We start from the raw sequence: 25,359 nt of genomic DNA, 5'->3' as shown, positions 1-25,359 counted from the left end.
TAACTAAAGCATCGCTCATAGAGCGAGCTTTCCTGAAGGTAATATTTGGACTGGCTGCCATTAGGTCCCCAATGACAGGGTCATTACAAACCAAGCTCCAGTTTTTCCTCAGAATTTTTCTGAGTGCTTGGTGTTGACGATTGTATGTCCAAATCAGTCTAACTGGTTCCCTGGTACAAGGTGGTGTGACAGTTGATCCCTTGTTGATTAGAGTCTCCTCTCTAGTTAAACAGTTAGCTTTACGAATGGCACTGTCAATCGTTGAAGCAGAGTAGCCCCTAGCTAGGAAACGAGCTTTGCTTGAATTCTGTGCCGTTAGGCATTCAGACTCTGTGCTGCAAATGCGTCTGATGCGCAGCATCTCCCCATAGGGAATGCTGCGAATGAGATGCACAGGGTGGTGACTGGCAGCATGGAGAACCGTATTGCCGGCGGTCGGTTTCCTATAGAGGCGAGTGTGGAGTTTGCCAAAATCGATAAAGACTTCAACATCCAAAAAGAACACCCTGTTTTGACTAATGTCTGAGGTGAAACTGAGATTAAGGGAGTTGGAATTAATGACCTCGATGAAATCAAGGATCTGCTGTTTAGTGCCTCGCCAAATCATGAAGATATCATCTATAAAACGATACCAATGGATTACATGATCAGACAGAATATCCAGATGTTGGCCATAGAGGACCAGCTCCTCCCAGTAGCCCATATGGAGACAGGCGTAGCTGGGAGAAAAACTGGCCCCCATGGCCACACCTCTAACTTGCTGATAGAATTGGTTGCCAAACATAAAGAAATTATTGTGCAGGCAATAGGAAAGCATAGCTAGCAACATCTTGTTGTGATTGACCATATGAAGGGGTCGGGTTCCCAAGTAATGCTGGACTGCTCTTACACCGTCAGAATGATAAATGCTGGTGTAGAGGGAGGTTACGTCTAATGTGACCAACCAAAAAGATGGATCCCAATCAATCCCTGCTATTTTCCTTAAGAAATCACTTGTGTCCTGCACATAGGATGGCAACAACTTAACATGATCCTGCAAAAAGGCATCAATATATACAGAGGTATTTTCACATAGTCCACCTCGCGCCGAGATGATTGGCCTGCCTGGAGGCTTCTCAGAGTTCTTATGTATCTTCGGAATAAAGTACATAACAGGAGTTACTGGAAAGTCATTTTTCAAATACTTCAGCTCGTCTTGACTGAGTAATCCTGTGCTTCGCCAGGCAACAAGGTGGGAGTAAAATTCAGTTCTAGCAGCCTTCACTGAAATTGCATCACAGCGTTTATAACAAAGTGGGTCATTGAGTTGACTGTGGGCTTCCTCCAAATATAATTCTTTAGGCCATAGCACCACATTGCCCCCCTTGTCAGATTGACGAACAATGATATTGTTGTCAGCTTGTAGTTTGCTGATCAGTTGGAAATAACAATTGTTACGTGCTGTGTATTTGAATTTTTCACGAAGGGTAGATGAGTAGAGTTTTTTAATCCCTGCAATTGATAGTTCATGAAAAATATCGATGTTATCATGCAACATCAAAGGCGTGTAGGTAGATTTGGGTTTGAATTTTGTGTGACCCGGCACATTTAAGCTTAAATGTTCTTCCATTATATCCACATTGGAACCCTCATGTCTCAGTTCCTGGAGGTCTTGCATTAAGGCCAGGTCGTTAGCCACTAATCCTTGTTGAGAGTCTGATATAGGTGTAAGGCTAGGTCTCCGTGTGTTGGGATTGAGACGAAAATGTTTTTGCAGCTTCAGCTTGCGGATAAATTTATACAAATCGATCCTGGTCTTAGAGTAGTTGAAGTTACTTCCTGGGCTGTAAGAGAGACCAAGATGTAAAGTATTGATCTCAGCAGGACTCATTTGCATGCTAGTAAGGTTGACAACAGATGGAGAATCTATAGACTCAGTAATTTGATGTGGCGCTAAAATTACTTGTTCCACCTCTTGTTGTATTTCCTTTTTGGCTTGGTGTTTGCGATGGGCTTGTCGTCGCCATCTGCGCTTTTGGTTGCGCCTTTGGCGCTGTTGGGATTTTGCCTTCTGGGTCTCAAAGTTTCGCGACGATCTTGTCGCAAACAGTCCACCTCTTGTGCCAAGGAGAACCGGGTAAACCCCAATTGTGCCGCATTCCTGCTGCGCTCAGTGTCGGAATCGCTGTCAGGTATTGAGCTGAGGTCAGATACTGACGATGCCAGTTGGGAGGTAGGCATGGCAGCCTGGGCTTGACCAGAGGAGGGTTGTGAGATTGGCACTTGAGACGCTTTTATGGCATCAAATTTTCTCGCAAAAGTAAATATGCGACCTTGCTGATAGTCAATTTTGTCGCGCTGAAACTTGAATGCCTTGCGCTTTTTTATTACCTCTTCCTCCTTACGAAGACGCAGAGTCATTTCCTCTCTTAGTTTGGAGCAGTCTATCGTACTGGTTAATGCCTGAATTTCCTTATTGACATCATCGATTCTGACTTGAAGCGCAGCGCGATCACTTTCGGCATATTTAACCAAAATAGTAACTAGCTTGCGTGACGAATCCAAATTGCATTCAGCCCACTCTCTGAGCATGTTGGGATCTGGTTGCTCATAACTTGGGGCAAGCATTATCCTGAGCCCACGTGGAATACGACCCACCTCCAGGTAACGACTTAAGGAGCGATGCTCCCACCATTTGGATTGTTCTGCTTTCATAAGCTTCTCCAAAGATTTGAAAAGCTCACGATGATTAGGTGCCCCCGTAGCTGTGTTATCTGCTTGCGTGGTCGACACGGATTCACCGGCCGGTGAATCGTCGAACAGGTCAATGGCCGCCTCCACCCTACTCCTCATGGCGTCAGCAGACATGGCGCTGTTAATGTTGGAACCACTAATGTGGACTCAATGAGTTAAAGGGCAACCGAGGGATTAATCCCGCTGTCCTACAACTTTGCAACTCCTCTTCCGTACAGTGTGTTACACTTCCCCACAACAGCGCGTACCTTGGAGCTTCCCGAGTCGTCCGACTCTCAGCGCCGGTCCTCGCTGCCGTTCTTAGGGGGTGGTGAACAAAGTCCGGGGGCTGGCGCGGTCAATCCTGACGAGGATGGAGGAACTTCCGGATCACCGAAAGGGCTGCTTCCTTCCGCGAAGCCCTATTTGAGAGGAGGGGTCGGTTTGAGGTACCGGAGAAGCAATCCCGGTTACAAAATTGACGGGAATCCGCCTGGAACACACCTGCACGCCAACAATCCAAGAGGAGAGCAGGAACAAACGGAGACCGACCCTGTTAGCGAGTGAGTTACTTTTCTTTATTTAGTTCACAGCACCGCCTGCATGACGCGTTTCAGCCTTCCCAGAGGCCTTGATCACATGACGCCATGGGAGTTGTGATCCCGCATTTTAAAGTGCACAATGCTAATTGATAAGATGACATCATTGGCTAATTCAAACATTGCATCAATAGACATAGAAAGGTTATATACATACATTGGAGCAAGGATAGGAACGGGGAGCTGGCAACAAGGGCATCTGCGTTAAATGATTTGAAAGTGCTAAAGTGCAAATTTCATTAAATAACACAATGTATAAAAATATGCTAAAAATCATTTCCACAAGACTGCCAAGTAATTACAATTTAAAACCACGTTGTTTCAAATCAACAAATTATTTGTGCAAGTACAAATTTTTTTTTTCATTACGTGCACGAAAGACTGAGAGCAATGAAGTTTTGTGTAACAAACTCTAATACATATGCATTCCTGCAAAAGTTCAGCATGTATCTATTGTAAACTATTGGGAAAGGGACCCAAGTGGGTATACTCAAACTGTTTACAATTAAGGTGCCCCCGGCAGTTCAAGACATTGATCCATCAGCCAGGGTAAATTACACTATTACTTCTGCCTGTCTCACAAACGCAGTGCCACATGTAATTCAAAATCCAATGTAAAGAAGCCTTAGTTCCCTTAGTAATCCATGCTTAAACCCAAATTTTCGACAATATATATTTATATTTATTAATTAGAACGCCTCAACACACCTTGCTCAAAACAAATATAAATTAAGACAAACTTCACCTACAGAAATTTAACAGATTGTATAAGCCGGCAATCAAAAAAGCTAAAAAAAATAATTTAAAAAAACATTATTAAGACCACATACAAAATGCTAGATTTGCAAATAAAGAATTCTATCGAATTGTCACAGAATTTCATAAAACAAATTGCCTAGAAAAAATTAATCCCATTACTCACAAATTCACAAACTGGCAAATCATTACACAACCAAAGCAGACACAGTGGACTCCTATATAAAACAAAGTAAAAGCACCAGCACAACCCTTTAAAAATATAAAACATCCAAGAGTAGGTTAACCCATTCTCTGCATTCCTTCCAACAAATATCACACAATGTTATTATGAATCTGGTCAAAGCAAGCAGGTCTGCCGGCAGTCCTTCTGACCCGTGTCCACCACAAACCTTCAAGTAAATTATTCTAGCTACCTCAGCTGCCACACCAGTAAGAAGAATCATCAACAATTCCTTAAACTACAGGACTATATCCTGAAGACCTAAAAAGAAAGTCATACATACTCCCATTACTAAAGAAAACAAAGCTGGAACTGCTTAACTCCAACAACTACAGATCAATTACAAATGGTCCTTTCCTGGGCAAACTGATAGAGCAGCATTTTCCCAGATGTCACGATTCGTTTAAGATAGTTCCATACTTTCAGACTTCTAAACAGGATTCCTTCCAGGAAGATGCACAGAATCTGCCCTCATTGCCATCTGGGATGACCTCAACAACACAGTTGACCGGAACATGGTTGCTGCACGATTTCTCTTGGACCCCTCAGCTGCCTTTGACACGGTTGACCGTGACACTCTGAAACAAAGACTATGAAGCCGGAATAGAGGGGGACTGGTCCCGACTGGATAACATCCTACCCCTTTAAACAGAACAAATGTCACCCATACCCCACCTTCTCATTCAAACCATGCTTCACAAAAGCAGGGGTCCCTCAAGGCTCTTTCATTTCACCCATGCTTTTCAGCATCTAAATGAAGTCATTACCAGCACTGATCAATCAATGTCACCCCACGTTATAACTATGCAGATAACAAATAAATACTTCTTAAACTGGAAAGCCCCAAAGACACTGGAAAAATAACATTTTCAGTTGCCTCAGATCAACGGATTAGTGGATGACATGGAGCCATCTCAAATTGAATGCTTCCAAAACGGAAATACTCACATATGACGATTTAAAAAAATGACAACCCACTCACCGCCTGGCCTCACGAACAGGGAACACTGCCTAAAGTATCTAATGAAATAGGAAATCTCGTAATTACCATGGACTCCAAGCTGTCAACAAATGCCCACGTGGACAAACTAGCAAGATCAAGCTTCATTACTATAAAAACTCTCCGTCGCATCTTCCCCACCTGGGATTTCTACACAAGGTCCATGCTACTATCTCTCTTGTACTACAGAAACTTGATTATGAGAATAGCCTCTACCACTGATCATCTTTAACAACTATGAAACAACTACAACGGATTCAGAAAACTGTTACCAGACTTCTCCTACATGTAAAGCCACAAGCCCTCATCGCTCCTGCCTTGAAGGACCTACATTGGATACCGGTTGCCAGAAGATCCACATCCAAGCTGCTTTTTATCACCCTCATGGCGATACATGGAACAGGGCCTCTCTTCATCCATGATAAAATCACCAAAAACATTCAATAAAGGAACTAGATTCTAGACTAGCACCTTGTCTCAAAATCCCACCATACAAGGAAAAAATACAGATGCTACATCCTTCTCAGTTCAAGCAGCCAAACTATGGAACTCTTTACCCCCAAACTTGAGTTCTATTCAGTAGCTGGCTCCTCCTCACATAACCACCATACTCAAACATAAATGTACAGCATATCCCTGTGTATACAAGAATTTATTTAGATTATATGTATGTATTTACATAGTGTATTCCTTTGTATAAATGATAATAAATCTATAGATATTAGTTAGGTCTGATTAACAAATGTACATATTACCTATGGTTACTGGGATGTGGAATTCCTATAGCCTGACGCCCGGGACATATTGTTTGGGGTCAAGGGCAACAAGTTTTCATGTGTATTTTGTCCTTGGCACTAGTAGGCCCAACCCCCACAGCAGGAACCCTTTGGATGCCAGTTTGCAGTACCACATTATGGACCAGGGAAAGGTATTGTCTGCAGTTAGGGTAATTTTTGTGTCCATGTGTTAATGTTGTTCAAACTTGTATCTATGGTTAATTAATTGCAACCCTTTATTATTATGGTGAGCGCTCTAAGTAAATGTTGTAAGCTCCGACTGCACTATGGACAGTGGTTCCAGTACAAAAATGTGTACACACGTTTTCAGTGTTTAGCAATATGAGGCTATGTATACTGCTCCCAGAATGCTCTATGATTAGATGCACATTTTTGCAGAAGCTTGAAAGCAGGATTGATGATTCTTTGCTTTCAAAATAAAATGTTCACCAAAAAAAGCTAAAACATTTCGCTAAACTACTGAAAAACTTTAGGTACCATTTCTTTGCAGCATCATTTAGTAAAATGTGTTGATGCACACTAGCATTTCCCAAAGATATTCCTAATGGAAAAATCAGTGTAACTAGTTTTAATAAGATTATGGAAGCATGAAAATAAACAAGCATTGGTAAAGCCAGTATGTTTGAAATTGTTGGTCAGCCTGTTGGATTTCTCAATGCGTGACTTGTTTTGGCATGGCTTTTGTAAAACCGTATTGGTGTGGGAGCTGCCGGGCCCTCACCATTATAACAAACATTGGCAAAAGCAAAAATAATTTTGGTCTCAAAAAGCACACATTGCACAGTAGTTCCTGGCACTGAGCAACACAACTGTCGATATAATCCTTGTGAAAGAACAGAATGCTGCCACTCACAGTGGGGGAGAGAGAAAAAAGAGAGAGAAAAGGAGAGAAATAAGGGAGAGAAAAAAAAAGAGAGAGAATTTTAGTCAGGAATACATATCCAACCTTTCTCAGTATGGGAAAAGATTTGAGAAGAGTTGGTGAGAACCCTTAAAATATGCAAGTTAGTAGGTTTGCACAGGCTCAGAAGGGGATTCCAACTCTGGAACTGTTGCTTACCATTACCTTCAGCCACAGAATGTAGATACGGGTAAATGTGGCAAGATAAGGGAATTGCTAGTATTTAAACCCTACTATGGAACCCTACTATGGAAGGAGCCCAGGCATAATTAGAGAGGGTATTTCAGAGCTCTTATATAATGAGATTGCTGCCATAACATGTCGCCGCATTACATGGCACAAATAGGACAGGTGGATTTTTTTACAGGACAAGTAGTTTTATGAAGCAACCTGCCCCATGGGCAAGCAGATATATTATTAAATTCCACACCCCTGGGTAGTGTAAGGTTAGCGAAGGGTTAATCAATATTACGTTTGGAAGAGGTCTGCAACTGTGTAAAGCTCAATGGTTGTTTAACTGTCACAAAAAATCAACCTACAGCTAATAGTTGTTAATTATAGGCATACACACAATCTATGAGTTGGCTTTTGAAAGGACGCTTGTAAAAAAAAAAAAAAAAAAAAAAAAAGGCAGGCACCATTCATCTAATTTAGAACCATCTCACCAGCAAGCAGGAAACCCGAGCGCAGGCGAGGTTACTAAGGCCTCCTCGAGCGCTGGGCCCTGGTCCAACAGAAACCAGGACCAGGGCCAAGGAGACCGGGTAATCCCTAATCCGGGTCTAAAAATAACCAGCAGCAGGCGCAGCTGACACCGGGCCACGAACCCGGCCCTCGGGTCTGGGGCGCCCATCGGCGCGAGCCTAGTGAGCGCGAGGAGCCCTACGGCGGTAACAGGCCCATTGGGCACGGGGTCACAAGGGCAGAGTAAAGAGCGCAGGAAGGGCAGGTGTGGAAGCAGGCAGGGCAGGAGCTCACCCGGACTCACCGGCGCGGAGTCCGGGTTCAGGCATGCTGACTGAGGGACCCTCTCCGTGGGAGCAAGCTTCTTCTCACACTCAGCGCCGACTCACTCCCGCCCGGAATTTACTGCCTAGCACAGTTTAAGCGCCTCCGATTTGCAGTGCAATTTCATTAAACTCATAGGGCACGTCCCTCTCAGACTGACTAAATCAGTGTGGTTTTATTGTTCTCATCGTGCAAGTCCCCTCTCAGAATCTGGGTCGGTGCAGGTTTCTCTCACATGACCGGTGTCCACTCCTGACACAGTTTCATCCACATTCTCCCAACACAAGTCTCGAACTGAGCTCACAATGTAGTTTCCTCAGACTTACCCCTCGGTCTCACAGTGCAGTTGTCAGTCACTCTCACCATGCATGTAGCCATGCATGTAGCCCCTCGGGGATCACCGAGCAGATATTTCCCAGGGTCATAGTTGTCTAGGGTGCCCAGAGACTGAGAGCTCTCGTCGGAGCTTAGTGCAGTTTGCTTCCTTGCAAGCTGTCGGTCTCCTCACAGGCTCGCGGTGCAAGTCTCGCTCAAGCTCGCACTGTGGTTCCCACGGGGTCAATCGTACATCTACGTCTCACACTGTACGTCTCCTCCGAGCCTCACACTGTAGTTTCCTGAGGCTCGCAGTACACGCAGCTCTCATCCCCACAGTGCTGTCCTCACACTCACAGCACAAGTCTCCTCTCATGCTCACAATGAAATGCCCCCTACGGCTCACACTGTACGTCTCCTCCGAGCCTCACACTGTAGTTTCCTAAGGTTCACAGTGCACGCAGCTCTCATCCCCACGGTGCTGTCCTCACAGCACAAGAATCCTCTCAGGCTCACAATGAAATGCCCCCTACGGCTCACACTGTAGTCTGCCGAGGCTCTCGGTGCATGCGTCCTCCCTTGCGCTGGGACCCCCCACTTATTACGCTCAATGGTGTAATATAGGTTGTTTCCCCCCATATTCTCCCTCCTTAAGGAGACTGACAGTAAGCGCTCACCATGTTACCGCTTTGCTTTGTCCTGGGAGGCTTTTCGTTGTCTGGCACTTGTCGGCTGTAGTTCCACAAACTTCAGTGGTGCAGTTCCCGAGTGAGAGGCGCCGAAGCTGTAACCTCGCTCCTACACATACAGCCTACGGCCCGTCTTCCCTATGCCTGCGAGTGCAGGCACGCCGATTTGGGAGGGCGTAGTTGCAGCTCTGAGGTGTGAGGAGGTCTCAAGACTCCCTTCTTCCCTCGCTCGGGTTTGAAAGCGTGCCTGTGCGCTCCCCTTCAGTGTTGCAGGAATGTGTAGAAACCCGAGACGACCAATGAGAGAGATGCAAAACCCGGACTGGAATCCCACCGGATCACTGCCGTATCCGACGCCCACATCAAACCTGTAGGCGGGAGAAAGACAAAACCTGTGGTTAAACTTTTCAGATTCCTAAAAGATTACACACCGCCACCCACACACTGCAGCCGCGAGAGATGGGGCACGCATGAGAGGGACTGTCTCTTGCAGTTGGATAATGATGAATTAGACAGCGTTTGAATCATAAACCAAATGCTACATCGGCTGGATTTCCAGGTTCAGAAAGAATCCCACGCCAGTGCTGGTGCCGGCAGTTCAAACCTAGCCTTTTAACAGCTCAAGCCTACATACAGCATCTGCATCAAACGCCCACACACATTCTGCAGCGAGAGTACGGCAGAACATGGCCCGCGCCATCACTGCACCATGCGGAGTCTGCAGAGAGCCGCAGAACCCACGCAGGGCAAGCATCGCCCTTCCAACAAGCCCAAAGCGCTATAGAATCTCGAGTTCTCCGTCTCAGGTGTGCGTCTCCGATAACTACTCGTTTTTATGCCAGTATTCTGGCAGTTGTAGTGTCCGGTTCCAATAGCCTCTTAATTATCAGATAGGCAAGCCCACAAGCAGCCACCTGCAAATGAAAACAAGGCCCTCACTTCTGACCGGAGACAAGGCGAGGAGTCCGGAAGAGGCAATCTGGCATTCAAAGAAGTGCATAACGTAAAATGAAGGGGACCACCCGCGGACTGTGTTGAACGCCCCCTGGCCTGGGACCCCCATTCGCACAGCTGTAAGACCAAGGCTGAATGAGCACATCCGAATGGTGGGGTCCTCTGCACCCCAGGGGGCTGCGGTACACCCCTGATTCGATTTAAGGTGATACATTTGTGACTTCAGGATTTTCCTTTGTATTTTGTGACATCTAGTCTTGTTTATCACATATAAAATAAGGACTCCAAGCCCCAGAATGCAAAAGCTGACATGGGTGACCCGCTCACGCATAGACCGACGGAGCTTTCGAGCTGAGGCTCCACATACTAATCCCTGCAGGGGAGGGTCGTCGTTTATAACCGCGCCACAGGTTGAGCTATCGCTCTCTCCCATGCGCCTGTAAATATTTATTGTCAAGTGTAATTATTTGTTGTCAAGGATGTGTTTTGCGCCCTCTTGCGGCACCTTCGGAACGTTTGACCTCTACGGATGGACAAAGTTACAAAGGGGGTAGCCGAGTTCCTTGCCCATTGACATTTCAGACCGCAGATGGAGCTCTGTATCGCCCCTCCCCCTTTCATTGTCACCCACCCCACCTCAGCCTTTAGCAAGGGGACAAAAGAAGTGTTTCTCAAGGCAGTAATAATGGGCATCACCCCCTAAACTTCCTGCCCTCAGTCACGCATGCAGGGGCTGCCTTTGTTACCTACAAGCATCTCCTCCTCTGATCCCCATCCGTGGGGGGTGGGGGTCCCCGGCTCAAAGACTCCTTTAAAAACACATTAAAAGAAGGAAGGCGCTCGCGGGCGTGCACTAGTGCTGGATAAAAGGTCAGGGGTTCATACAACGTATTGCACAGGGTGCAGGTTCCACAATAAGGCTCTATGTGAAATCATGCAGCAAATGGGATTGCATAACATCTGGTATTGCAGTAGCATGTCATTGCACACATTCTGCATTTGCCCAGATTCTGGGGTTCCACACATTCTGCAGTTGCACACATGATAACTTTGTACATATTCCAGGGTCGCGCGCAAGCTGGAGTTGCTCACGTTCCGAGGTCACACACAGTCTAAGGTCAGGCACAGTCAGGAATAAGCACACACATTTGAAATCGCTTACATACTGGAGGTCTGCACGCGTTTTAGAGCTGCAGATCTTTTGGGGTCGCACCACTCGGAAGGTGAACACAGGTTAGGTTGCACCTCTGAGATCGTATATTCTGGGGTTGCGAACAGCAAGATAGGATACATTCTGACACAGCAAGCCGTTTGAAGTTGTATTAATTATGGGATGCCATGCTTCTAGAGTAGAGCACTGTGAGTTTGCAAAAAATTCGGGTATTGCACGCATTCTGTGTCTTCCCACGTTCGTAAGTTCTACCCGACGCTCCGCCTGCTAACGCTAGGGTTGCCACCTTACCCAGAGAAAAAGAACCCCGACATCTGCTTATGTTTGCTGTTTTAAGTGTGCGCTGATAAGAGGGAAAAAATCCGTATTAAGGTGACTTTTGCCAATTTTTGGACTGTCAGGTACATTAAAATACTGGTCATGTCAGTAAAAACGGGCTAGGTGGCCACCCTGCTCAGACCCTTGTGGAAGTCCCATGCTCTGAAGAGAACTTGGGGGCCCATATCACACTCTACAAAACACAAAACCAAACTGTTCTGCATCGTATAAGAGCATTTATTTAGCATATACTACCCCTGTGTGGGGTGCTGAAGCGCTTGCCTACACAGGCTGCAAGCGGCACCATGTAGAGTGTGTGGTTGGAAGGTTGTGGTCTTTGTTTTGTGATTTTAGTGTTTCCATATTGTGCATGGTGACCATTGAAGTGCGGTTATTGTGTAACGTTTTTCTTATAATCATAGTCTACCTAGCTGGTTACTGCACTGGGTTGTCCAACCTTACATTTTGCTTTTAGTTTTGTTACTGAGCTGGCATGATTGGAGAGATAAAGAAGTGTAGAGTTCTCCTGGGATGGGCTTGCTATCAGCCCATCTCCGAGTGTCATTTTGAGATGGAAGGAAGTGGTCATAGTGTATAGTTATTCAGGACTTGCAGTAGTGGACTAGATTGAAGTCCTCCGATTGACCAGCAGTATGTGACCGGTCTCTTCTGTTATTCCATGCCTGTTCATTTGGTGATGGCTGGTTTATTAGTTGGTACAGTGTTGGCGATGGACAAATCCCATAGCACATATGTGTTATGTGAGAGGGCTAAGTTAAAGTTGGCTGCTGACTGGTATGGTATTAGTATTAGTGTTGCCCAGAAATGTTATATATCACTTGATAACTACATTATACCCAGGCGAACCATAGGTCAGTTCAACACAAATGAGGCCACTCCCACTAAAGATGACCTCAGTCAGTCAGTCAAAGTACTTTATTTCGATAAATAAATATCATAAAAAGGCATAGATACAGTACAATCAATATTACAAAAGATCAACAATTCATATTATCTAAAATGTTTAAGAGGGGGGTCAGTAAGGTAAAACATCATAAAAACATCATTTAACGTAAAACATTAATATTCTCCCAAATTCGCAGATGTTACATTTCATGTAAAAAGTTAAATAATGGACCAATTCATTACATTAAAATAATCTGATTAATGGCAAGCTTCCTTTTCTTAACCCTAACAGCGCCCACTAAAAAACTAGCAACATGGAACATAATCCTGGGGGTCTGCAGTAACTGTAGATACAAAAGGGCAGGTTTGACCTGTATAAACCCCGCCTCCTTTAAGATTGGGAACAAATATTTCTTTCTTAGTGCCACGTAATGGTCACAGAACATCAAAAAGTGCATTGTGTTCTGGATCGAAAAATCATCACAATTACACGGCGTTCCATTTTATGGAGGACACCAAGTTTGGAAATGACCAAGAGTTAGATGAATCAGATTGAACCGAAAACGTGTAAGTAGGAACCGGTGAAAGGGTTGATTTACAATAGACAGATATAATTCTGGACCCACATGAGTACTCAAAATAATACTGGCCCGCACCGATGGTTTCTCGTATTCTACTTGTTCTCTTTCTAGACATAACAAATCTTTCATCATACTTTTAATCAGTCCAATATCTTTAACGGTTATTAATTCCGGGGAATAGAAAAGATCCGGTCTCCCTACTCTTTCAAAACAATTTTTGATATAGACTAACCACGCTATTTTATTTACTTTATCCAGCTGCAGGCAATCTTTTAAAATGATATGGTTGAGCGGAATTTCTTGGTTCAACCAAGTCTTTAGCCAGGCTAGAACGGGGGCCAGTTTAATCAGGTCTGAGATGTAACCCACACCCAGTTCAGTATGAACGATATGTGTGGAAGTAGACTGAGGTAGAGAAAGAACCGATCTTAAAAATTTATTTTCCGTAATCTGTATACTCTCCATAGAGCAATGGCCCCATATCGCACTTCCATACGTTGCCACTGCAAGGCATTTTGCTTCATACATTTTTAACAGGGTAACAATTGGCCTAGCACCAAGTTTATTCATAAAACCCCGAACAGCAGAAGATGACTTTACAAGGGCGACGTTTCTGTTTTTTATCTGGAGGCCCCAGGAGCCTTTCTCATCGAAAGTAATCCCTAGGTATGGAAATGTTGCTACTCTACACAATTCCTGCTTCCCACAGGCGAAAGTTTTGGGGGGTTTGTTATTGTTACCCTTACCCATGATCATAATCTGGGACTTTTTAACATTGATCTTTAGATCCAGAGAAGTCATAAAGACCTCCAAGGCGTCCAACAATCGTTGGAGGCCAACACCAGTACGAGAAAGCAGGACCGCATCATCAGCGTATAGGAGAACCGGAATACCGAGCTTTCCTATCCGTGGGATGTCCTGAGTAGCATCTTTTAGTGTAGATTCCAAGGCATTTATGTAAATAGTAAAAAGGAGGGGAGCCATAATGCACCCCTGCCTAACTCCCCTTTCTGAGTTAAAGTGGCTAGTACATCGCCCCGCAGAAGTAACTCTAACTGAAGCTGTTAGGTCAGTATGTAAATCTGCTAGGAGGTTAACTAAAGCCTTGTCCAATCCCAAGTCAAGTAAAATTTTCCATAGTTTAGATCGATTTATAAGGTCAAAGGCTGACGAGAGGTCCATGAACCCCAGATACATCGCCTTCGTGTATTTCTCTATTAATAAATACAAATTCAAGCCTTGATCTATAGTACTCCTTTTCGGTCTGAAACCATACTGTACATCTGCTAGGACCCCTTTCTCTGTTAGCCAATCATTCAATTTAGTTAAAATAACACGACCCAGAATTTTCACAGATGAATCGATCAATGAAATCGGCCTGTAACAGGATGGGTCTTGCCTATTACCCGTTTTGAACACTGGTATAATTATAGATTTCTTCCAGGAAGGCGGGATTTTATCAAATGCAAGAGTATTAAAAACCTTGCATAATACCTTAGACCAAAATTTAGGAAAACTTTTAAAAACGTCCCCAGGTAACCCATCTGGGCCCGGTGCTTTGTTTTTTATGGTCAGGTCTATAGCCCTTTCTACATCTGCAACTACAAAAATCACTGCATCCTTGTCAGAGCAGGTTTCCCCGACTTCATCTTCTAGGATTCTGGCAGGAGGGCCAACATTCGAATATATCTGACTAAAGTGTTTAATCCAGCCCTCGTCTGGGATATTTGCCTCCAAAGGAGTATTAGTTTCATCAGAGAAAAAGGGTTGATTTATTACTTTCCAGAATAAACCACTGTTTTAGGGTTTCTGGATCTAAAAGTTGACTCCAGGCGTTATCTTTCAAAGTCCTTCTCCTTTCTAAAATAGTTTTTTTATACACTTTCCTAGCATTTGCAATGTCTGCTCGATCTTTAGGGATAGTTTTTAATACTTTTAGTAGTACACCATGCGCTTTAGAGCATTTTTTGTCAAACCATCTGTTGCCCTCTGGCGCCTTCTGACTAGATTTAACCTGGAGACTACGATTAATTTCTATGCAGATCTGATCAAATGCTAGTATGACCTCCTTAGGATCTGGACTTTCCGCTAGACATATAGAGACTTCATCCTCCACTTTAGATAAGACCTCTTGATGAAATGTTTCAGGGACTATTTTTGTCCACTTCAACCTACGATTCTGGTCTTTGACTTTAAGGTTCAAGCCCCCACTCACTATTATTGATTTGAAAGAAATTAATTCAGTATTCTTAAAAACAAGTACGACAGGATTATGATCACTAAAAACTGACACCTCAGTACAATAATTTAACACACTATTTAACAAAAAAGAAGACAAAAAAATATAATCTATAATAGTACCCTTTTCTTTGCCCTTAAACGTAGGGGACCTATTATTTCCATCTCCACAACCTGACTCATATAAATTCCATTTTGCAAGAAAAAGCTCAAGATAATCACCCTGCCTCGTATGTTCTGGGTGAGTAGTTGAGGAAAAAGGAGGGCCTTCATCATCCCTCCTAATGCATGGTAGGGTACATGGATGTATGTTAAAGTCCCCTAATAACATTAACTCAAAGGTATTTACATTTGTACTATAGACTGACAGAAATTTGTCCAAGTCATCCAAATTTTGACTGGTGCATTCATTTGCATGCGAGTTATAAAAATTTATAAAAAGAATCTTGACCTTATCCTGAGTAGAAAGCTCAACAATTAGACAATTTACTGAACCCGAGGGGCACTGAGTTAAAGTACCTTTAATATCCAATTTGAAGAGACTTAATAGGCCCCCCTTAGGTCTTCCTGCCATACTATTGGTGGCTGGGGTACAAAAATGACAATAGCCATCCAGCGAAAAGCTGTTCATTTGGTTCCAAGTCTCTTGTAAGGCAATGACATCAAAAGATTTTAGTGTCCTTTCCCATTCGGCTATCCCAGTCTTGCTCTTTAAGCCAGCAATGTTCCATGAGGCAATCTTAAGGGACTGTGCTGGAGACTGAGAAGAACTCTCCAACGCATTGGGCAGTCAATCATTTTCCTCCAAGGTAGATAAAGCAGCATACCGATTGTGAAGAGGTAAGGTGTTAATAGTCTCCCTATTGATCAGCTGAACACGATTTAACTCCCCACTGACTTGAGACCGGGACATATTCACAGAGACATTCTGGGTACGAGCAACCATCCCTCCTCCATTCTCATATAAAGGATGCCCTTGCACATATAACGGACGACATTGGGTATTGACCACATGATTATAGAAAAAGCCAAGAGGTCTAACACAAACCGCATTTTCTGGGGCCGGCAAATTGGCAGCTCTGAGGAGAACTGTTGCCACATGTTGCGGATGTTTAAAATTTATGATAATACAGTCACCTCCTAAATTTTTAGGGCCATTGCCAACCCAACTAACTCTGCGGGTAAATAAAATGTCGTTTGCAAGGGCACATGGGAATCCACAATTCTTATTCAACCAAGCAAGCGTCTTGTTTTTAAGAGCATGGTACGTTTCTAACCCAGGACCATTCAAACAAGAGTCAACCTCTGGGACATTTGTTAAAACCACAGTGTATGGTACACACTCTGGCGGGAGATTAATAAAATTATGACTCTTGGAATTACTTCTTCCAGCAGTGACTGCCCCTCTTATAGTGTCCCGAGTACTCCTTTGTGTAAATTGTGGTAGACTAGATGTATTATGTGCACTAGCAGATCCTACTGACGATATAAACGCGGATGGGGCATTCGGCACAGTTACAGTTAGTGGAGCCTGAGCAATAGCCCCCATGCCCTCCACCCTGTTACTGACTATGGGGTGTGTAGCTGAGCCCGCTAGGCGATTGTCCATGGAGCCTGTTGAATCTAGATGAGTGCTAGAAGAAACAGTGGACCGAGTCAGACAAGATTCTACAAGGCCTTCTAATCTAGTAACCCTAAGAAGCACTGATTCTACCTTAGCCACCAGGGGACTAATCAATACTTCCAATTTAGACTCAAGCATTGTAACCAAAATATCAATTTGACTTGAGTGCAGGCTCGTACCCTCTATACTATTAGTGGGCTCAGGAATATTACCCCTGTTGGTGGTTATTGGGCCAGTTTTGTTAGGCTTCCAGCCCCCCACCTTCTTAACGGGCCCCTTCCTGCAGGCACGCACCGCTCTCCTAGTAGGAGATTGAGTTGGAGAGGACCTTGGTGTTGGTGTCCGATCCTGTGCTTGAATAGGTTCGGAACAACAATCCTGCTCTACCACAAATACATCAGTGTTTAGATCATTCTCGTTATTAGATGTGGTCGGGGCACTATAAGGCGTTGGTGAGGGAGATAAACACTGCCTTATTGGAGATGTTTCTGGGCTAACCCTACTTAATGATAATCTCCTGTCATTGTTAATTTTGCTAACTACTTTGACAAGATAGTTATCCAATGTCCTTGAGTCATTAGTAGTGACCGTTTTGGAGGACCTCAGTTTGGACATAGTAAGAGCGGCAGAGACACCGACTAACTAATCAATGATTCCTCAATAAATTAGCCGGTTACCAGGTGATCAGAAGTCCCCCTTAATTGAGCACGTCCAACAATTGTAGTACACTCAGTAAGACACGAATAATAACTGAATACGTTACTGAATACAGGCTGTGGTCCAGGTTTCTCTACGTTAGTTGTCCACAACGATAGTCCTGTGGCCCTGCCCTGCCTCCTCCTGCCCCGGACGGCCACAGACGGCCCGCCCTTTGCCCGGGCGTTGCCCAGCGCGTCCCGCGAAGCGGGCCTCTGGGCAATTTGTAGGCGCCTCCTGGCGCTGGCGCCGCGTCAGAACCGCGCGCCGCCGCTGAGGCTGCCGGGAGTTGGAGTCCCGGGGCGGCGACGCGGGAGATGAAACTTGCTGGCGCGGTAAGGGCAGCCCTGGACTTCCGGCGGTGGCGGCGGCAGCAATGGCAGGACTGGCGTGACTCCGGTAGGTTTTAGCAGCTTCCCCCCCGCTCCGCCGGCCTCTGGGCAATTTGTAGGCGCCTCCTGGCGCTGGCGCCGCGTCAGAACCACGCGCCGCCGCTGAGGCTGCCGGGAGTTGGAGTCCCGGGGCGGCGACGCGGGAGATGAAACTTGCTGGCGCGGTAAGGGCAGCCCTGGACTCTTGGCGGTGGCGGTGGCAGCAATGGCAGGACTGGCGTGACTCCGGTAGGTTTTAGCAGCTTCCCCTAAAAAGTGCTCAGGGTTGTTATGTGTATGTGAGTGTAAACATCTCACAAAAAGTTTAGGACTGGCCTCACACACCACCTGGTGTCATGCTTCATCATCGGCCGAACCATAGGTCGGCCCATCTTAGGTTACCTGCAAATAGAACAGAGTTTGCTAGTTGGGTTGTAAGATGAAGGTTGAACTTGATGGTGCAACTTACTTCCCGGGTTCTATCCCAGCGATGTCGGATGATGTAATTATCTTGGAAATAGCCATGTTTTCTTTTTTTTTTAAGAACAGATTTTATTAAGCGATTGCATTACAGTTGCTGAGCCCTGACCTCCAGGTACGTCAGCCAGGCGGGTGTATCACAATAACAACATCACAATCCGTTTTGTTTTACTGTTAAACTAAGAACATGCTACTCCTACTTTCAAACCTATACTATCCCCCCACCCTCCTCTCCCCCTCCTAACCCCCTGCCCCCTCCTGCCGGTTCCCGCCCCCCCCATCGCATGGTCACTGTTGCGGTCCCCCTTCCTATCGCTCGGCCCCCATCCGTAACGTGGTGTGTTCCTGGCCTGCCCTGTCTCCTCATAATTCCAGCACTGGGTCCTGGTCCACTGGCGGCTCCAACCAAATGCCTCTGAAGTCTGCCCACCGCTTCCAGATTTTAAAATGTTTACGCGGGCATCCCCGAGCCACGAAGATCGGTTGCTCCATGCCCATGCAAAAATCAAGTCCCCTTTTCCAGGCTAGCACCGAAGGGGGCCGCGGGTCCTTCCAGGCCTGAGCAATGTCCCTCTTGGCCAGGGTAAGACCCAGTAGCATCAAATGTCGCTTATAGACAGTACCCCCAATTCCCTCCATGACGTGCAGGAGTCCCAACCTCGGCGTGCGAGGGAGCTCCCACCTCAGGACTTCCGACAGGCTATCCCACACCCCCTTCCAGAAGCGAGATAAGGACCCACAGCTCCACACCGTGTGTATAAGTGTCCCCACTTCCGATCCACATCGAAGACAATCTGGGGAGGCGATCAAACCCGCCCGCCACAGCCGCTGTCTAGTATAGTATGTGCGGTGCAGGTACTTAAATTGAATGAGACGCAGCCGCATCGCTATGGCCGCCTCCCTAAGGGCCGCTAACGCTTCCCTCCAGTCATCCTCATCTAGGTCTCCCACATCCCTTACCCACGCATCCCGTAATTTCTGTAGCGAGGGGGAGCAATGAATAACCAGCGACTGGTAAATGCGTGATATTTTTTTGGTTTCCAGGTCGCCCATGAACACTTTCGCCTCCAAGGGGCTGAACTCCGGCACGGACTCCAGACCCTCCAAATACGGGGCGATGGCGTGACGAAATTGCAGGTATCGGAAAAACTGGGTTCGTGGCATGTCATACTCCCGGTTTAATTCCTGGAACGATTTTAGTGTAACTCCCGACAGTACGTCGCCCAGCGATGATATTCCAATTTTATCCTAACCCGTGAATCCCCGCAGAGCCGCCAGCTCCGGCAAGCGTCCATTGGAAATAGCCATGTTTTCAACTGTCTCCTGAAGTATATATATTCCTGGATGCTCCAAATGTTGATTGGTAGCAAGTTGCAGAGTGTGGCCACTTGTACTGAGAAAACAATGCCTCCTATGGATTTATTATGGGAAGGTGGCATGAAAAGTGGTGAAAAGCTGGAGGGCAGTGTCTTGTTTTGTTTATGTTGCTTGAATTTAATTGTAGGCAGAGTGCCCGTTTTCCTTGGGAGGCTCGGTGGACAATGCAGAGTACCTTGAACATCGTCCTCCTAGCTACAGGTAACCAGTGGAGTCTTTGCAAGACTCGAGCCATGCATTCTCTTGGGTGAAGGCAGAAAAGAAGTCTTGCTGTAGCAATTTGGAGGAGTTGCATTTTGCATATGGTGAATCTGAGGGTATGCCAATGTATATGTTGTTGACTGGTATGGCATAGTCAAGCTTGTCAAGCTTGGAGTTTGAGTGTGAAGATGGTGATAACTGCTTAAATCTCAACATTTCAAAGCTTAGAGGGTAAGAGTTTGTTTTATTTAACTTAGGACAATTTAGACCTTGTTGTCCATCTTGTTGTGTCGTTGCTGTGTAACGTGTGATTTAAACCACTGTTTATTCTATATCACAATAAAGACGCGTTGATTTGACTAACTTAGAAAATGATTTCCTGTACCTCCCTAACAGTGTACTTTCATAAGGACAGAGCAAATGTCACAGACTGAATAACATACTATGTAACATTTCATGTACTGAGAACAGATGTGAATTCGAGAATTCTATGTATTAGACTAGTGAGAAGATGCTAGAATGCATTTTGCGGCGATTGTTGATATTTGCTAAATTTCTATTGTTTATGAGCATGTGAACGATTTACTCATTTAATAAATCTGTGAAGCCTTTGCCTAAAGTCATATAAAAGAGTGTGAATGCTCCACCTGAGAAGACCCTTACCCCATTCTTAGAATGTTTATCTATGCTGAATTTGCAGTAGAACTTTACTGAGTTCTTTTGCTGAATTCTTTAAGATTTCTATGCTTATTGATCTAACTTTGAAGGCCCAGCATGTGAATTTCAGTTTTTTAAATCTCAAACCTGAGAACCATGTCTGTTGTTCATTACAAGAAATGTGTTATTCTTGCCTTCTTCATGTTCCCTACCTAGTTTACTACAAGAGACTGGTCCAGAGGGGAGCACCAAAGTCCGGCTGGGACTACACTGCTTCCAATCCTATTACCGTCATGTAGGAGAACATTTTTTGTATGGGTTTGCACTCTGACTATGACTTTCAGTTTCTGTTAGTATCCAAGGTATGGGAAGATGTGATACATTGATTTAATTGTGTAGAAGGCACTCTTTGCGACACTATTAACATGTGGAATCGAGGATAGGTGTGAATCCCTGGTTACTCCTAGGTTTCTGACTTCCCTTGATGTTGTTGGCAGGGCCTCGAGTTCTTTGAGCCGTATAGCAGTTGGTTGGTATTTTTGCCATTGTCCGCAAGTCATGATCTCTGTCTTTTCAGTGTTGAGCTTTAGATGGTTATTCATTATCCAAGTGTTTATGACAGAAAAGCAGTCACCAAGTTTTGAGTTGTAGCGCTTTTCTGGGCTATCCATTTTTAGAATGATATGGGTGTCTTCTGTATAGTTATAACGGGTGAGGCTAAATGATTTAATCAGGTTTGAGAAGGGAGTTAGGTAAATGTCGAATAATTGGGGGATATGATGGACCCTTAATGGATGCCACAGTGTTAGTTGTGAGGAGCTGATGGTAAAGGTGGTAGGTAAGCTACACCCTGCTTGTGTCCAGGATAAGAAGAAATCCATTTTAGAGCATTTCACGAACTCTGAGATGAAAGGATCTTTGTAGTAGCATATGGTGGTGGACAGTGTCAAATGCAGCTGATAAACCCAGAAGCAATAGGACGGACGCTCCGTTCTTGACCACTGTGAGTTTTACATCATCCCAAGTGGATTCAGTGGCTGACTCTGTGCTTCTGCTACCCAGCAGCTGTAGCCAGACTGCTGGCCTGACGCTGTCATTATCTTCCATAAAATGTGAAAGTTTGGCAAACACTACTCTTACAAATATCGTTCCTAAGAGTGGTCTATTTGATATTAGCCTTTAGTTTGCTTGGTAAGATGCATTGACATTTTTTCTTTTTTAGAAATGGTCTAACGGAGGAAGTTTTAAGCTCGGGTGGGAATGAACCTAGTTCCAGGGACTAGTTGAGTAAGCATCTACCTACCTCCCCTGCACAGGTTGTGCAAAGGATATCTTTATCTTTGTAGGTAGCAGATCTGAAGGTGATCCTGATGGGTTACTTGCAATGATGATGTTGGGAAAATCTTTTTCGTAGAGGGCATCGAAAGTATGTAGTGCTGGAAGATTGCTTTTGTCCCCCTCTATGTTGTTTGGGTCATGTGCTAGTGTGGTGTTGTCGCCTCTCCTTAAGGTAATTTTCTATCTTTGAAATTGTTAAGATCAATTTCATGAAGAATGTTAGGGCCACTGTAGAGTGACTAGATATAAAGAAGGCTACTAAAGAGTCCAACTGGAAGGATAGAGAAGCCAGGATGGTATTGGGAAAGTCAGAAGCAGGATGTATGGGGTGCTGTAAAATAAACATCACACACAAGCGACCCCCAGACACTTCCCCCTCCTTTTCAACTGAGCTCCATTTACAAATTCAGCAAAAGATTTGGTTGCTAAATAGCCTAATGAATAGCCTAAAATTGTTCCTGCTAGACTGAAAGTGTGAAAAGGATAATGCATAAACTAAAATCAGAATACATTTATTTGCCTTATTATAAGTCCTACATCATGACCTAAAATTAAACAGCATAGCAGAAAGACCATGGGCCATGGGATGGATGGGGAATAGCACAATAGCACAATCCTATTACTCTCCGGGAAGAAACTAACAAAGTGTAAACATGAAAAGCCAATGTTTCAAACACGGTTGCAGTGGGAAATTCAAGTTTTTATTTATCACAATGAAATCAATTGATCAGAAAACTGTCATATGCTCGAGCAGGCCACTTTACCAAAACCAATACATGTAACTTGATTCAGAAGGTGGTCAGTACAGCTCTAAAAGGCAACATATTGCGCTTTTCACTCTTACATAAACCAACAACTTCAAAGTCACAATAACAGACTGAAGCTCTGTAACATCCTAGATGTGAACTTTGCATAGGCATGGCCATAATCTTGATGCAATGGCATGTAACAGGTAGACATCCTGCTCACAAGGCATTGATTGAAATGCTTCTAACTGTTACAGATACGGCCCTTAATATAATTTCAGCCATGCCTGGTGATCTTGCTAGTCTATCAAGGAGTACTGGATGCAGGGCTTTAAGTGGGATGACATACTGGGGGGGGGGGCTCTCGAAGGGGCATGGCCGATGTAATTAAATGCGTTTCATGAACACTTCACTTATGGTAATAATTGGCAGATAACAACTTTTTCTAGTGCCTTTGCAACACAGGGTTGGTCCAAGATTGGCCTTTAGATTGTCAGGATCTGTAAAAGGCTTTCTTTTAGGATTGGAGTATTGATTGCATATTTGACGGTATAGAGGATACCCTCTGAGGGGAGAGGTTTTTATGATCTTAGTGGTACGCTGGACCCAAGGTGGCAAAGATTTTGATAAAAAATTTTCTGATGTCGGCCTCAGTGACAGTTGTGAACTTACAAAAGGGCGGTCAAGCAGAAAGGCATCCACAGGCAAGGTTCCTTCACTCAGGCAGCACTAGTGGTGATCCTGCACTGAGTGAAACAAATCTGCTAATATAGAAGCATATAGGATCATACCACACTTCTTTCAAGATAGCTGGAAGACTTAGCACAGGGACAGAGAGCACAAGATCTTTATAGGTACAGATGAGTGCCATGTCGAATTCTCAGCAAGAGCAAGGTGTTTTGATTAATAGCTACTGAGATGTACACATTATGCAAAACATTACAATGTTAGTTTTGTTTTATTCCTATGTCTTCCCAGCTCTTTGCCACGAGGCTTCAATCATTGGAGACCTAGTGACTCATTTGGTATCCCTCAAGTGGTTTGGCTTGTGAATGGAAATGGCAGCCAGTGACTTGAGAATACCAGGGTCACAAGAAGATTCTGCAGGTATATTTTAGGCCGTGTTATTATTCTGCTTTCTCCATGAACTGGTGGGATCTTTTACAGAACTCAATTTTAATGGAGAATTTGACTAAGACCAGAAGAGATGCTGAAACCATTGCTACAGCATTGATTCTTCTAATCAGTTCTTTAACCATTGGGTCCTTAGCAATTTAGGTAAAGCCGAAGTCTTGAATGATGCCCTGTCTTTAAGTAGGGCAGAGGGCATAGGATTTATTATTTGTAGAAAGCAACATTCACTGCACAGGCTATTTTGGCGGTGTAGAAAAGTGGCAGCTACAGGTGGGAGGTTAAAAGACAGATACGATGGTGGAGTCAGCAGCACATCAGTGCCAGGATACCCTCACGGTGATAGTGCGCTTTTGTAAAGCGCACTATCACTTTTCTACACCGCCAAAATAGCCTGCATGGTAAGACCTTCCCGCCCACATTTGTTCCCTCTAAAATACCATTAGGAAAATATAGAAGACTTCCATATGTTACGTGTATTTGTAATACACGTAACATATGGAAGTCTTCTATATTTTCCTAAAGGTATTTTAGAGGGAACAAATGTGGGCGGGAAGGTCTTACCATGTCTTGGGACAGTGGTGGGAGTGTGCCCCCCAGCCTGAGCAGTTAATTTAGGGGACACATAAGAGCAAGAAAGATTCAGATGAAAGTGAGTGAGCATGTCTGTAGACAGAAAAGTGGTCTTGCATAGGGGAATGTTAAAAGCCATTGTACAGACAGAGAACGTTAAAGTTAATTCTCAGTTTCACTTGCAGAAGGTGTAGTGCTCTGCGAAGTGCGGCAACTTGGTTCCATTTCTTTATTGGACCACTAAATCAAAAGTTTTGGTTTCTGAGCAATTTCTTGAATGCTCTACATGGAAATACCAACTACAGAATATTACAATAGTCTAGCCTCGAAAGAACTGATGCATGGTCCAACTGGAGTGAAGGTCCATAGGTAGGAAAGGAAGGATACTGCCCATCAGACTCAAGTCACAGAAGCAAAAATTATCTGGGCTTCAGAAGAGAGTTATTTGCCCAGGAGGACCGCAGAATGTGCTAGCAGGTTTGTACCTTCAATGCAGGCTATGGAAGGTGCTCCTTGTGCCTAAGCAGACTGTTTTTGTTCACGGTGGACCCACCAGCCTACACATGTTTCTCAACAGGTCCAACTCCCAGAAAAGTTTTCTACTTCGTGGGTGTATGGCTACTGCCAGACAATTTCCTTTGTCAGACTAGGGTATGCGTGCTCTAGTGAATCTCTCCCATCCTCTTGTGTTTCTGCTAACGTAATATGTACAGTTGCAGAGCTGCCTCTGGACAAAACCGCCAAAAGCAGTCTAAACATGTCTTACCCTCAGATCACAGGAGAATAAAACAAGAAGCGGAACAGGCATTTCTCCAGGATTCAGAAGTAGTTGAACATTTGAAAAGGCAGAGCCTTTCTTGGTCTGGCTTTCCACTCTAGTTTCTAGAGGAGGATACAAACTGGAAGATAAAGTGTGGCCTCCTTGAGGCATAATTCCCTAGATAGTTTAGACACAGAGGAGGCCCTATGAACTAGAGTTTGAAAGACATAATCACCG

At 44.6% G+C, this 25,359-nt stretch overlaps 1 protein-coding gene across 1 annotated transcript in view; it reads right to left on the bottom strand.

Annotated features, from left to right (window-relative positions):
- Nucleotides 1–9,304, bottom strand: part of N4BP3 (NEDD4 binding protein 3) — a 75,935-nt gene extending 66,631 nt beyond the window's left edge. The window contains exon 1 of the mRNA XM_085618362.1: nucleotides 8,989–9,304. The gene's annotated coding sequence lies outside the window, so the exon portion shown is untranslated. The remainder of the gene's footprint in view (nucleotides 1–8,988) is intronic.
- Nucleotides 9,305–25,359: the final 16,055 nt, after the last annotated feature.

This window comes from Triturus cristatus, chromosome 7 (genome assembly GCF_964204655.1).
Source record: "Triturus cristatus chromosome 7, aTriCri1.1, whole genome shotgun sequence".
NCBI lineage: Eukaryota > Metazoa > Chordata > Amphibia > Caudata > Salamandridae > Triturus > Triturus cristatus.
Note: the sequence above shows the minus strand (reverse complement) of the source record. Positions and strands in the feature narration are given on the sequence as shown.